This window comes from Amborella trichopoda, chromosome 1 (genome assembly GCF_054954075.1).
Source record: "Amborella trichopoda isolate Santa Cruz 75 chromosome 1, AtrichopodaSantaCruz75HAP2 v2.0, whole genome shotgun sequence".
Classification (NCBI taxonomy): domain Eukaryota; kingdom Viridiplantae; phylum Streptophyta; class Magnoliopsida; order Amborellales; family Amborellaceae; genus Amborella; species Amborella trichopoda.
The window spans coordinates 42981237-42997328 of record NC_142336.1 but is presented as its reverse complement, the minus strand read 5'-3'; the positions used below and the strand labels follow the sequence as shown (position 1 = coordinate 42997328).

The 16092-nt window shown below is 35.1% G+C and overlaps 1 long non-coding RNA gene across 2 annotated transcripts; it reads right to left on the bottom strand.

Annotated features, from left to right (window-relative positions):
- Positions 1-4294: 4294 nt before the first annotated feature.
- On the bottom strand, positions 4295-6698 carry LOC148783849 (uncharacterized). Of its 2 annotated transcripts, none has more exons than XR_016044557.1 (4): positions 5651-6698; positions 5390-5554; positions 4866-5301; positions 4295-4764 (listed from the first exon to the last, which is right to left on the bottom strand). It is a non-coding gene; the product is annotated as an uncharacterized LOC148783849 (long non-coding RNA). The 2 variants fall into 2 exon arrangements; XR_016044561.1 differs by having other exon boundaries at positions 4295-4760.
- Between the last annotated feature and the right edge of the window lie 9394 nt (positions 6699-16092).

The following is a 16092-nucleotide window of genomic DNA, read 5'->3' as shown; positions in this document are numbered from 1 at the left end:
AAAAGTATATGTTTTTTATCTTCCATAACGTTATTGTTTAAAAAAGATAAGTTTGCCCCTTTTCGGATGTTCAACATCCGAATTTCTAAGATTTTCGGATGTTGAACATCTGAAAATAGCCGTAGCTCCAACAATGTATTTTCCCATTTTCGGATGTACAACTTTCGAATTTTTGGGATTTTTGAATGTTGAACATCCGAAATTTTTTGCCCCAAGTTTTCCCGTTTATTGGCAGAAAGTTATTTATTTTCTTTTTATAAAGTTGGGAAAAATGCATCATACCCCATTTACTGTCCCCTAATACAGTAATCCACAAAGTTGAAGAGATCGACTCACTATTTAGACGTGATTGGTACCGTTCTTACTCTTGCCTTAAACTGTTGATTAATTGATGTTTATTATCGATTATTTTATAGGATATTATATTTTTTATTAATATTTGTTGTGTATTTTTTATTAATAAATAAAATTTGTTTTATATTGATGAAATTGTTTGTTTTATATAATTATTTATTGTTTGTGTCATGTTGATACATTGTATTCCATGTTTTGGCTAAATAATTGTTAAACTTGTTTGTTTTTATTAAATTTTGTCGCTTATTTTGTGTTTATTTGAGTATTTGTTGTTTTCTTTTGTTTAATGTTTATTAGACCCAATTTTAGTAGCACACTATTTGGTAATTTTTTTATATTGATTTTGTGTAACAGAATTTTTGTTATTTATTTAATACAATAGTATTGGCGATGGCTACTGAGGGAGTACAACTGGTATTCCGATATAGGGGATCATTTGAGACGAATACAGATGACGGACATGTTATTTATAAGAAGAGAAAAATTGAAGGTCACTAAGTATAATAGGAATAGTTCCTAGGATGAACTAAAAAGTCATTTTGGAAATTTAACTAAGTGTGATCCAAGCAAATTAGCTATTATGCACCACAACATAAGTTTATCTAGTGGGCTTGATTTGATTGATATAAGTGATGATATAGATGTATCTTTTATGTTGGGAGGGGAATCTTCAAGAATTGTAGTATATATTGCTGCTACAATGGAGCCACAACAAGAATCTGTTGCTGAGGGCCCATCTTCACTGAATAGGTATATCTATAATTTATTTTTTCATCTGTAAATTGTTTTGTTTTAATCTTATATGTGTAGAATTGTTGCTTCATCTTACACTCTATCTTTTATCAACAGTCGGCATAACGGTTTACCTGACCAAGAACAAAACATTCAAGTGGCGCCCAACCCTGAGCTCGTACCAGAGCGTGATATGGATGATATCGAACCACGAGAGAGTCCATGTAGAGGAGTTGGTAACGAGGTTCAATTGAATGTTGGGCAATATTTTGAAAATGTTATTGAATGCCGACATCATCTAGTTGATTTTGCAATACACAACAATTTTGTTCTAAAGTTTGACAAAAGTGAATTAGGACGGGTCCGGGCAAGTTGCAAGGCAGAGGTATGTAGATGGCAAGTACGGTGCTTACGAGTTGGCAGTACCACACACTTTAAAGCAAAGTCTATGGTTAAGGAGCACACATGTAGTGGTCCAATGTGGAGAGTCCATCAGCCACTAGCTCGAAGTAATTGGGTGGCAAAAAAAATTAAAGGCTGCATTGACGAACCAAAAATTAAAGCAAAAGATATTGTAAAGGATGTTTAACATGATCACGAGATCAGGCTTTCCTACGTGGCTTGGCGGGGAAAAGAGGTTGCTAGAGAGATGATAGATGGATCACATGAACAACAATACCATGACCTCCCCCTATTTATTGAGAAGATCCGAAGAACCAACCCAGGAACCGAAGTTCGCATCCACACAGATGAAGGCAGGCTCAAACGACTATTTATTGCTTATCGTCCATGCATTATGAGTTTTGTTAATGGATGCAGGCCACTAATTGGTATTGATGGGACATTCCTAATAGGAAAGTATCAAGGCATATTATTGTGTACCATCACGCTAGATGCAAATAATGATCTCTTTCCATTGGCATTTGTAGTGGTTGAGAAGGAGAACTACCAGAGTTGATATTGGTTTTTAAGTATATTGAGTGAGCTATTGAATGGGTATCCTAATTTGCCTGTCTTAACCATTATATCAGATCGACAGAAAAGCCTTCCAAAAGCAATAGAAAAATGCTTTCCCACATGTTTTCCATCATTCTGCATGCGACATATGTGATATAACTTCAAGGGCATAATGGAGAACTCAGCAAATACTGAAGTATTGCTGATGCTGTTTTGGAAGGCTGCTCATAAAGCGACCATTGGTGGGTTTGAAAAAATAATATTTGATATACAATGTGCTGATCCATAAGCATATGAGTAGATTAAAAATATTCACTGCAAATTTTGAGCAGATGCCTATTTTTCAGGGTCTAGATACAATCATCTTACCTCAAACATGGACGAGTCTTTCAATACTTGGATTTTATCTGTTGGAGAGAAGCCGATCATCACAATGTGTGAAGAAATAAAGGTACAATTGATGACCAGGTTTAAAAAAAAGAGGGAGTTAGATAATATTAGGAGTGGCATGCTAGTACCGAAGGATGAATGCTCGATTTTTGCACACAGTTATATCTGCAATAGACACGCAGTTTGAGATCCACTACCTTAATAAGAAGTACGCCGTTGATTTAACGATTTGAACATGCAGTTGTAAAAAATGGCAACTCAGTGGCATTCCGTGTTCCCATGTCAATTATAGCCATTAACCATATGCATTTGGATCCCACTGTGTACTGCCTTAGGTATTTCACAGTGGAATACTTTAAAAGGGCATTTAAAACTCCCTTTACGCCTGTCCCGGATAATATTGAGTTGACATGTATTTACAATCGGACAGTGTTGCCATCAAGGACTACACGCCTTCCCGCCAAAAAAGCAACGAAGAATATCCGAGACGGAACATCCGATCACCAGGCCTTTGAAGTGCAAACGATGCGGTGCAGTTGGTCATAATAGGAGGACATGCAGAGAAACGATAGAGTGAATTACTTGATGTTAATATTCTTAATATTGTGTTGTTGTACTTGTTGTACTTTTGTGTTGTCATAAATCTTGAAATGGAGACTTTGGAGCCCCTATTGAAAGCTATTTTAGATTGCAAATAGGCTATGTTAATTTGTAAAGGCTTCATTCAAAAATAAAAAAGTTGCATATAAATGAGAAATGCGGAGCATTCATAGCAACACGACTACTGGAATTGCAATTGTGCATCAACTTCATCATTTCACAATTTGAGTTAATAGCATAATTGATTCATATTAATAGCCTAATTGATAGTTCACATGCTACTAATAAGTTGATAAAGCAATAAGTTGATAAAACAGTGACATATAAGTGACCACATGCTATTAAAAGCAGTGACATAAAGAAAACTGTTTCAGATGCTGCTAAAAGCAGTGAACATCCAGGGACGGACATCTTCGGATGTTGAACATCCCAAAATATCAAGTGTTAGGGTGTTGTACATCCAAAAAATAATTTCGGATGTCCAACATCTGAAATTGTGGCATTTTCCGATGTTGTACATTCGAAAATAATTATAGATGTCTAACATCAGAAATTATGACATTTTCAAATGTTGTACATCTGAAAATGTCACTGCGAACATTCAAGGAGTCCCCGGATGTTCACAGTGACATTTTCGGATGTTAAACATCCATAAATGTCAAGTTTTCGGATGTTGTACATCCAAAAATAATTTCAAATGTCCAACGTCAGACATTGTGACATTTTCGGATGTTGTACATCCGAAAGTAATTTCGGATGTCCAACATCCGAAAATAATTTCGGATGTCCATCATCCGAAAGTAATTTCGGATCTCCAACATCTGAAATTGTGACATTTTCGGATGTGTACATCCGAAAATGTCACGGATCACTTATACATGTGAAGGATCAGTTGGTCTCAATGCTCATTATGAAGTTTTGGTCTCAATGTCACTGGTCACAGTTGGTCTCAGTTTGGTCTCCCTGGTCACTTAAACATTCTTTTTTAAATCATCGACTCTAGAATCTAGCAAGTAGCAGAGAGATTAATTTAACAGCAAATTTTAGTGAGAACTAGGGAGGACCATCACTAGGATGACCATTAATTTAGAACCAATATGCAAATTAGTGACTCAACCAATAGCCACGAATTTATATTTTACAACTTCAGCACGTAAACATTGTTATTGTTTTTATCTTTAAATACTATTACAACATCGGCACCTCTTATAATATCATTTGAACTTCGCAAGTAAGAAAGTAGAAAGACTTAACCAAATTGTACTTAACAAAATTCATTGAATAAATTGGGTGGGTCAAAATGACCAATGCATTACATCGCTCAAAATGAACAAATTAACTGTTCCAATACATTCAAAATGAACAAATGAACAAAATTACAAAGGTCAAGACCCCATTACACTGATCGCCTTCCCTTAGGTTGATACTGTTTCTTTCATATGTTATATCTTCTACGTTCCTCAAGTGCTGGTTGTGTGGATGGAGCTAGGTCTTCTACAGCCCGACTACTTTCACCCACTCCATCATGTCTGACCTCGTCAAGTACACCTTCGTCATGATATTCACATTCTAAATTTTCCATCCTGGCTTCTATGTCATCCATATCCATAGGCACAAACTTAGACAATGTTTCAAATGCGTTGTTAACACGATTATACACTTTAGGATTCCACTTCTGTCTAAGTGTAAGTGCCTCTGCTAACATGATTGTAGATGCCTAAACTGCACTAACTTGCACAAACAAGATTACCTAATTAATATATTTAAACAATTTCATGGAACTAATAAGTAAATATAAGACTATAAGAATTTGTAGGTAAATATAAACATACCAACTGGTCCTCATAACCTCGAGGTCTCATTATGTACTATGGTTCATGAGCAGGAACCACATCTTCTTCTTCCTGGTTATGAGGCTGCAATATGTCTTTGGGTGGGTTAGTAACATTATGTACTAGAGGATGGGTCAGTATCTTCTTCAATTTCAGGCATCATGCGGTCATGGCAAGTTTCCCAGTGTTGGATTTGGTCTATATTCATAGTTCGCCAATCTCGCTGTCCACCTTGTCTGCTAGTCTTCTTACCAGCAAACAAGGGATTTTTAGGAATGCCCTGTTTTGCTCCAAATTGTCGGCGTACTCGATATGGCATGTACGACTCGACAATATCGTCAAATATGTGCGTTGTTATGCACATTGAGGTTTCATATGTCTGCTACCTATCATCTGAAATGACATCATCAGGCTTGAAATAGGGATTCCTTATTACCTGTTATATGATATGCAATCAGTTAATAAAAATAATTACAAATACTTAAATACATTTGAAAGAAATCAATATTAAATTATACACTAACCTCATTAGGTTGGAGGTTATCAAATTCTTGTCTGATGGGAGGCATTAGGTTATGTGGATTGCCATGATATTTTTTCGGTGGCTCCCATCTTTTGGCCCTAGGCATATTTGGAGAGATACTATGTGGTATGGGCCTCATATGCATAATATGCTCATACGACCAGCACTGCAATAAATTAAGATATGATAAATATTAAATATTTTAGGAAAGTAGTCTAAACTATTACGCTTATGTCATATACTAAAAAAAAAGCTTACCTACATGAGAGTGGCTGAACCACTAAAATGTCTTCGCTTGAAAGTACAAGCTTTTCCAAGTGAGCGATAGAGGAATGCAAGGGCTGCAACACCCCAAGCGTATCTGGCTCCCTCAATATCTCCAAAAACTGCAAGTACCTTGTTGGCCCTGTTGAAACTGATGCATCAGTGAATATGGTGACATTGATGAGGAAGAGCATATATGCGCGAGTATATCTATAAACTTGAATAGGGGTTGCATCAGGTGGCAATTCTCTAAAATTTGCCTTCAATCATGTATGCCTCAGGCTTGTCATTTTGCCATCAGGGACTATACCCAAATTGTCTTCTATATACTGTCGCAGGTCACTGATAGGACGACATGTAACTGGCTCACCATCCATAGCCAGTCTTAATATCTCATATACATCAAAAAACTTTGGTGTCATCTTACCAATATGAATGTTGTAATGGAATGTATTGGTTTCAGAACGCCACCTCTCTATATTGGCTGAGACCAAAGGATGATCAATTCGGCCTGGCAGAATAATATAAGCGCAACCAACCCAGACGTGTTTACTAATTCAACTTCTTCTGTTAGATGCCATACATTTAATTCATAAGTCTCATCATCAATTCTAATTTATTGTTTCTCTTGACATACAACAAATAGACAACATATTAGTCCCAATACATATACATGTAATTCTCATAGAATGTTTGAACTTAACTACAATTTATTGAAAAATAACAAATTAATAGAATGGGTAGATGAATATCTGCATAAACCTGTCGTTCCCATATGAAATATGCTGCATGTTCTAGATGAAGTTGCAGCAAACTAGGGTCCTGAGGACCTCCTGGATATCCTCCATCGGGATGTAGACGATTCATATTCACTGAAATCCCATATGGTCACCATGTTAATTATAAGGTTACATAGGCAAAACTTAACAGGATAACAAAAAAACAATAATGACATGCTATTGATGAAGAAGAACAGTGCTACAATCCATTGATGAAAGAAGAACAATGCTAAAATGAAATTGCTATGCTAGTCCAACTGAGGATCATACACTTGAAAATCGAAATCAATCAGTGAACATGGTGGCCAAAAAAAGAATGGATTCTTTGAGTCAAACAAGTAACTAATAAGAATTGAAAGAGTTCTTCAAAAGCCACTAAACAACTTCCATAATTAGCTAAAGCAAAAAGCAGTCCCCTATCCAGTTCTTAAATCCAATTATAATATCTCTACTTGAAGAACTAGTACACATACCCCCATAATTAACCAGATATGCACAATCCTCATTCAGTTCTTTTATTAGTAACAAATTCAAAACTACATGAAGCACTACACTGAGTCGAATTCAATGGACCTCAACTAAATAATAGCCAAACCCCAGAGAGATAAACAAATAAAAACACAGTAGTCCCCTTCCAAATAACCATCCTTGTCTAAAAACTAAAGAATTCAACTTTAATGAGTAACTAAATCATTTCAACAGAATTTGACATTGATAAGCAACTAATCATTTCATTGTAAAGACAAGAATCCAACTTTCATAAGCAACTAAATCATCCCATCAAAAACAAAGAATTCATGTTAGCTCAGTAACCAAACCATTAAAAAACCAAGCAGTTCAATAAAAAACTGAATAATTCGGTTTATAGATAGACGAACAACTCCATCAAAAAAGAAAAAAATCAATTTAATTTCAAGCAATAACAGAGAACAATGCTACTTATAATAGAAGCAACAGATTAAATCCAATGATATGGTCACCTATCATGCTACTTATAAACATGAGCAAAACCCCCAAATTATAACAGAAAACACGAGCAAAACCCCAATCTGCAAGAAACACACCCAATAAGCATAGACCCAATTATTTTGTGCTATTAAGAGTATAAACCCCCAAATTATAAAAATATTTACAGTTCTACATAGACCACAAAATTCCAAGTTCTCAAAACCCACAAATTTTAAAAATCTAATTCAATCACAATGGAGCCACAAATTAATTTAATCTATACTAAATTCACAAGAAATAATTACTATGCTTGAGTATAAACCCTAACCAAAAATCAGGTGGCAATCTAAATATAAAAAATCAACCCACATACCTTCACTCTATGAAATGACTTCAAAATCAAAGAAATGATGTCTGTCAAAGACATACACTATTGAAAATCAAAATCTATGAACTATGTACTAATCTTTACCAATGAGATATCAAATAGGCGCACAAAAGAACTCACAGATCAATAACATTGAACCAATGTTCAAATAGGCAGAAAATAGACTGACCGAACTTAAAATTTATAGTCGGGCAATTTTCGGATGTTCAACATCCGAAAATCTAAAAAATTCGGATGTTGAACATCCGAAAATAGGAAATAACATTGTTCCAGTTGCGGCTAATTTTGGATGTTCAACATCCGAAAATCTCATAAATTCGGATGTTGAACATCCGAAAATAGGCAAACCTTGTCTTTTTTTAAAAAATGACGTTATGGAAGATAAAAAACGAACACTTCTGTAGTAACGAAAGCTATTTGGCGTAACTGTAATAACATAAACTATAACATATTTCTACGTATTTTTCCTTTTATAGTTGATAAAGGACCATGTTGCGATTACGATATAAAATATTGGTATTTTTGAAAAGCACACAATAGTTGATTGTAGGACACGTGGGCACCGTGGCACAATAAAGCCACAAGCACATTCTTGGTGGAATAGCTAAGGAGGTATACATGCTCCCATGTGAACAAATTGTACGATTACTCCCTCGAGATAATGACCTATTATGCAATTTTTTATATAAGGTCTAGAGATATGTGGTAAGAATATATTTAAAAATAAAAGTAAAATTTTAAATTCATATAGTTTTAAACATCCTAAACATGAAAGTTATTAGTGGGTTTTTCATGATACGTATAAAATGTTGTGGAACTTTTTTTTTACGTACTATTTTACGTCTTGGGGAAGGGGATGAGGTCGTGGTCCTAGCACACTCATACCTCAATTGCATATTGTGGCTTTTATTCTCATTTGATTGTTTCAAAAACATTAATAAAACCGGGTAAGGGCCCTTCATCCCCACTGAATTATAAATAAAAAATAAAAAATCTTTCATCTTTATAGCATATTTGTTTTTTCTCATTTTACCAATCTCTCTCTATATATATTATGGGACGCCTAATCTCTTTAGTATGGTGAGGCTTCCTCACTCCCTCATTGATGCATTTAAAACACATGCAATATCTCTCTCTCACGCACATAATGTCTCTTTCTTGTTGATGTATTTAAAACACAATCTTTTTTTCTCTCATGGGACTCTTCCTTCTCTCAACTTCATCTTCCACCCACTCTCATTCATTAATCTTCACACCAAATTTGAAGTACATTTATATTTTAGGCTTCCTAACCTCTATCCAATACTACGAATATCTTTCTTGCCACATGGCATCTGAACCATGTGGTATTTTATCTATACTACATTATTAAATAAGAATTAATAGGTGGACACGTGTTGTGAAAATAAAAAAGGTCCCTAATTGTATAAAGGTTGTAAGACACGTTCCTAACTCTAAGGGTAGAGAGAAGGGGAGAGGAAGAAAGGGAAGAGAAAGACACATAAATTATAGGAGAGATGAGATTAGAGAAAGAGATAATGTCGTAATACTTGATTTTAGGAAATCAAGATTTTAGTAGGATCTAAGGGTAGAGAGAAGGAGGGAGGAAGAAAAGGAAGAGAGAGAGTACACATAAATTATAGGAGAGATGAGAGTAGAGAAAGAGATAATATCATAATAGTTGATTTTAGGAAATCAAGATTTTAGTAGGATTCATTTGAAAGAAAATGCAAGAGAGAGAGAAATAATGAAAGATTTTAGGAGAGATCGTAGAGAGAGGAAGAGGAAGAAAGGGAAGAGAGAGAATATGTATAAGAGATAGATAATGAAAGAATTTAGGAGAGAGAGTACATGTAAGAGAAAGAGAATGAGATATTTTAGGAGAGATTTTGAGGAGAGAGAGAGTACATGCAAGAGACAAGAAGATGAAGGGGAAGAGGAAGAAAGGAGAGAGAGAGAGAGAGCACAATCTTTTAAAATAGAAAAGAGTGAGAGAGGGAAGAGAGAGAAAGATTTCATATATATCCAAGGAGTGATCTCTTGCAACCATTGTATTATAGTATAATGCAACGGTGTGTTGGCACCATCATATCCACTAGATCAAACTAAATACAACTGTGTGTTGGCTTCAAATTTTCATTTGAGTCGATTGCAACACTTTTTATATATAACAAACTCTCCTTCAAACTGAGGTTGGTTGTCATTGCCATGGTAAAAATATCTGCAAGTTGTTGTTATGAGGAAATATGTGGGAGTATAGCTTCTCCGGTTAGAAATTTTTCACGAAAGAAATGACAATCAAGTTCTATATGCTTTGTGCGGTCATGAAACACTAGATTGAAAGCAATGTGTATGGCACTCATATTATTAGTATACAACGGCATAGGACATTGATGAAGAATATTGAGGTCATATAAAAGATCTCTCAACTAAGTAATTTCATTGCAAGCTGAGGGCATTGCTCGGTATTCGGCTTCGACAAAAGATTTTGATAAAATTTGTTGTTTCTTACATTTCGACAATATGAGAGAGTCTTCATGAAATATACACCTTCTAGTGGTAGAGCATCAAGTATATGGGCAACCTACACACTCTACATAGGCTCGTAATTGTAGAGAAGAGTTAGAGGTGAAGAATATGCCTATATGGCATATACATTGCAGATAACGAATGATATGATGAACAACCGAGAGGTGGATGAAACGGGGATTTGCAACAAATTGACTGACAACCTGCACTGCATGTGAGATATCAGGACGAGTCATAGTCAGATAAAGTAGACTGCCAACCAGTCGTCTACAAAGAGTGAGATCTGGAAGTTTGTCTCCATCATCCTTTCTACATTTTACAGTCACCTCCATTAGTGTATCCACCCAGTTATCATCAGATAAGTTGACCAGTTTGATCAAATCTTTGGTGTACTTCTTTTGGTTAACTATACATCCATTAGGGGAATAATGAATCTTTAAGCCAAGAAAGTAAGCCAACGGACCCAAATCTTTCATTTTGAATGAGTGACTGAGAAGCTCTTTCAAATATTGAATTTGTCAAGGTTGTCTCCTGTGAAGAGAATATCATCAACATATAAAGAAAAGAGCAATGGTGGGTAAATAGCAAATAGTCATGAGCAATTTGTTTCAACCCAGCATTCAGAATGACTTGTCAAAACCGCTCAAACCAAGCTCTTGGATCTTGTTTTAAACCATACAAGGATTTTTTCAAGTGACAAATCATAGATTTGTCATGGCAATATCCAGGAGGGTCGCATATATATTGTCTCTTTCAAGTGTCCATGAAGAAATGCATTCTTCACATCCATATGAGAAATAATCTATTGACGAATAGTTGAGAGTGCAATTACTGTACGTACAATGATTATTTTAGCAAGTGGAGTAAATGTTTTGTCATAGTTTATGCCATACTAATGTTTGTAACCTTGAGCAACTAGTCATGTTTTATATTGCTCAATCCCTCCATCAGATTTAAGCTTCATAGAAAAAACACATTTACTTCCAATAATAGATTTGTTAAAAGGGCACGGTACAAGATCTCAAGTGTCATTTTCCAATAAGGCACTTATCTATGCATCTATGGCCTCTTTCCAACATGGTTTAGTCAAGGCTTCTTAGTTGGTGGAAGTAAAATCAATTGAATCTAAAAGGACAAACAATGATCGAGGAAGTAAGCAAAGATATTATTTGGAAAGAATCGCGACAATATCAAGCGAAGTAAATAAATATCTAGGTTGTAGTGAAAAGTCAAAATCATCACGAAAAAAATCATAACGGTTAGGTGGGTAAGTTACGCATGAAGAACGTCATAATTGGGTAGAATTATAAAAAAAAACATGATTAGGAGAAAAGGAGGAGGGAAGATAATCACTTACAGATAGGGTAGAGGTCTGACCTTGCTTTGGTTGGTGAGATGGAGGAGGCGTGGATTGGTTTTGTTTGCGCTATTGTTTATGCACTAAAAGATGTGATAATTTATCAGTAGTTTTGGCATTTGAGAAATCTGGTAAAAAAAGAGTAGAGGACTCTGTTGATTTAGCAATTGAAGAGTAATAAAAAAAACTTTCCAAAAAGACGACATTGCTAGAAACATATACACAACGAGCTGTTGGATCATAGCATAGAAAACCCTTTTTGGTCGGGATAGTAACGCACAAAAACACAACTGGTTGCTTGAACATAAAATTTTGTCTGTTTATGTGTAGGAAGATGAACAAAACAGAAACATCCAAAAAAATACTAGAGAGAATAATCAGGATGAACATGAAATAATAAATAATATGGAGATTCTTTATGCAAAATAAATAAATTGAGGAGGGGAGACGATTTATGAGATAAACAGTTGTTGAAGCAGCTTCAACCCAAAAACTATGGGGAATATGAGAGTCATACATAAAAGTCCTAACAAATTCTAGGATATGGCGGTTTTTGTTTTTAGCTATGCCATTTTGTTGTGGAGTATAAGGGCAAGTTTTTTGTGATTGGATACCCTGAGTTTTCAAATATTCTTAAAAATCATGAGATAAGTATTTCTCCCCAAAGTCAGAATGTAAGATTTTTACTTTGGTAACAAATTGATTTGCATCCATGGATAATTTTTTTTTAAAATGAGAGAGCACTTCATATTTATGACCCATAAAGTGTATCCAGGTATAACGTGTATAATCATCAATGAACAAAACAAAATACTTATATCTCATTCTAGATAAAATTGGAGCAGGACTTCATACATTACTATGAACAAGATGAAAATGTGCAGTTACCTTGTCTACTCTAGTAGGAAAAGACAAACTAGTGCTTTTATTCAAATAATAACTAATACAAGATTTATTGACATAAATTAAAGCAAATGCTTTATTAGTCAATGAACCAGAACGAAATAAATTATCCAATTTATTTGCATTCAGATGGTCAAGTCTCTGATGCCACATATGTCATTGTTTATTAGAAATAGAAAAATTAGAATTCAATCGAGAAAATAAAGAAACATCACATTTTGGTTTCTCAAACTCCAAGGCAAACGGACAACCAATTCTACGTCCCTTCTCTTTCACTGTCCTAATGTGTTGGTCATGTATTTCACAACCATCACGAGAAAATTGAATATTTTAACCATCATCAACTAGTTGGCCCACAGATATTAAATTAGCAATTAATTTAGGAACCAAGAAAATATTAGGTAACCAAAAAGATGTACCAAGGGAGATACAAAGTGAGAGATTATCAATACCATTAATATTTAGTTTCTCCCCATTAATTGTGAGAATTTGACTATTACCTTGGTATGGTTTAATAGATAATGGACTTGCGTGCACTTCAATCATAGGATTAGAGGCACGCGGTCAAGAAACCAAAAGGGATTCTTACTTGAGTTCATACTAAGCAAGCCCATAGCAAAAAAAACAGAAGAGATAGTCGTAGACACAAAGTTTTGTACCAATTGCTGAATATCATCTGACATAACTGTTGTTTGGGACCCTGTCGTACTTGGGGCATGACTAGTATTTGTTGGAGGGGTCTCTAACCTCGTAACTATCATTAGTCCTTTGATGCATCATTAGTAGCTCAGTAAACCCTGTAAAAATGTTTCCTTATATCTGATGTCTAGCTGCCTTGCTGAGGGCGATCTCTATACTCCATGATAATATTCGCAAGCTGTTTGCAATAATTACAAAACATTTCTTCCTATAATGAGAAGCTATATGGCCATATTCCTTACCGTCGTAATATTGCGGTATATAGATGGGTTCCTTTGTAATATGACCTTTCTCTGGCCCGTTGACCCACAAATACAGACTTTATATCCTTCTTTCCTTCAATGGTGGCGTGTGTTGCAATTCTCGTCTCCTCATAAAGTAACTCACCTAGAATGACATTCACATTGGACAATATTTAGCGATTCAAAATATTGGCTCGAAAAATTTTGTATTTGGCTTCAACTTCATGAGGAACTGCATCACTTTCTTGTCATCATTTATCTCCTTTAAGTATCTAATGCAACAAACACTGATGATAGTCGTCATACTTACAAATTCATATTCAATCTACAAGTTTATAAACCCAGCATAATATTCCTAGATGTTTTTCTCCCCTTATTTATAGATAAACATATCATACTCGATTTACTATCGTCTTGCAAGATTTGATTGCTGATAAGATGTTTACATATATTCTCACATTTCTTTCGTAGTGCAGAAGCCTCTCATTGGCCTTCCTATGTCCATATTCATGGAGCCGAGGATCCATGAAACAATTTTTGCATTATTGATTTTCCATTTTTGGGTTTCTCTAGTACTAGATGGAATAGGTTGTGGTTCAGTTTTATCAATATGCCCCCAAAAACCTTTTCCTTCAACGAAAAACTGAAAATGGAAGCGCCAATCTAAATAGGTTTTCCTTCAACGAAAAACTGAAAATGGAAGCGCCAATCTAAATAGCTTTTCCATCAAGTTTTATAGCCAACACACCTCGTTTTTTAAAAGCCATGTACAAAATGTGTGATTAAGAAACTTGATCTAAGATCAAAACTCAAACTTTGAAAAAAAAAACTTAGGGCCTGAAAATATTAAACCAAGAGAAAGAACCGTTTCACAGTAACTCACAATCACAGTTTCCAAGTCTCAAACAGAAGATCAATTCCATCACACAGTAAAACACCGTCTTTCTCTTTCTAAAAAAACAGAATTAGAATATCTAGGTCTCGAATATAGGATCCATAAAACTGTCGTGGAGGAAATTAGAAAGGCAGAAGGCCTCTTCCATTCTTATTTCTCTCTTTAGATAAAAGAGCTATGGAAACAAAGAAGAGACGGAAAGCATGTGCCAATAAACCTAGGAACCCGATGGTGCAAATCCAAATGAAGAGCAAATACTTTGTTCCAAATTTAAACTTGCCATATTATTCAAGTGAGTGAAAGTGCAAGAGGGCACAAGAAGGAGATAAGGGGCGGTTATTGTACTAGATAGAGAGAGCAAAGGGGTTAGGATGAGAGATGGATGGAAGCAGCAATAGATGGGATGGAAACAGTAAATGGCTTTAAAAGAAAACATGGGATGGAAAAAAATCAAGATGGAGAGCAAGACGTGGCTTGTTGCAAGAAGGAATGAGAAAAAAAAAAATACCAATGCAAACAAAGTACCGAAACAAAAGACTGAGAGATGCAAAAAGCAATAGGCCATCCAGATATGAAAATACTGTAAATGAACTTTTGCTGAAGAATACCTTTTTGGAAAGAGAGCGAATACTCATCTTGAGTAACTAAAATCATGCGAGATTGTAAATTCCTAAAAATTGAAGTCACAAAAAATCGATCGAGATAGAACCTTGTTATGCTATCATATCAAAAATACAAAGATGCATAGGAAAAACTGTTGGGAATTTGCAGAAGCGTCGATATGGTAATTTAATTGAAAAATAAAAAGAACAATGATAGGGGTGAAGAAGAAGCATAACTTATTCAAAAAAATTTCTCTATTTTATAAACATAGTATGGGTACAACATGATAATATAGATTGAGGGACCACCTTTCTAAGCCCTTTTTTTCTCATGTGCTTTCTTTACATTCAACCGCAATAGGAATTTGTTACCGCCTTTTATGGCGGTTTTACTATCGACTTGGAAGAAGAGTCTAGAGAGAGAGAGAGAGAGAGGCGGTGGTTGAGAGAGACACTTTAAGAAGAATCTAGAGAGAGAGGCGGTGGTAAGAGAGATTTATAGAAAGAGATAGAAAAAAAATAAAATAATTAGCAGTTTAACATCCCCTTTTAATTTGTTACTCTCATTTTTTCTCTGAGCTTCATAAATTTGTCCGTTGAAAGTGACTTTGTAAAAATATCTGCAAGCTGGTCATTTGTGCTAATGAACTTGAGCTCGATCTCCCTTTTCTCGACCAAGTCTCTAATAAAATAATGGCGAAGTTCTATATGCTTTGCCCTGCTGTGAAACACTGGATTCTTCGTCATAGCAATAGCTGGCGTGTTATCACAATAAATTGTTGTTGGATCATTTTAGTCATGACTTAGATCATATAGAATTCTTTTCAACCAAACTGCTTCGCATGCAATGCTAGTGGCTAAAATATATTCCGCTTCTGCAGATTATAGGGCAACCGTTTTTTGCTTCTTTGATGACCAAGATATAACTTTCGATCCCAAGCAAAATACATATCCTGAAGTGCTTTTTCGATCATCTAACGATCCAGCCCCATCACTATCTGCGTAGCCAACCAGGTTGTTGCCTTTCTCTGTAGTATACTTGACACTAAAGCTTTTAGTTCCTTGAACATATCTTAATATTCTCTTAGCTGCTACAAA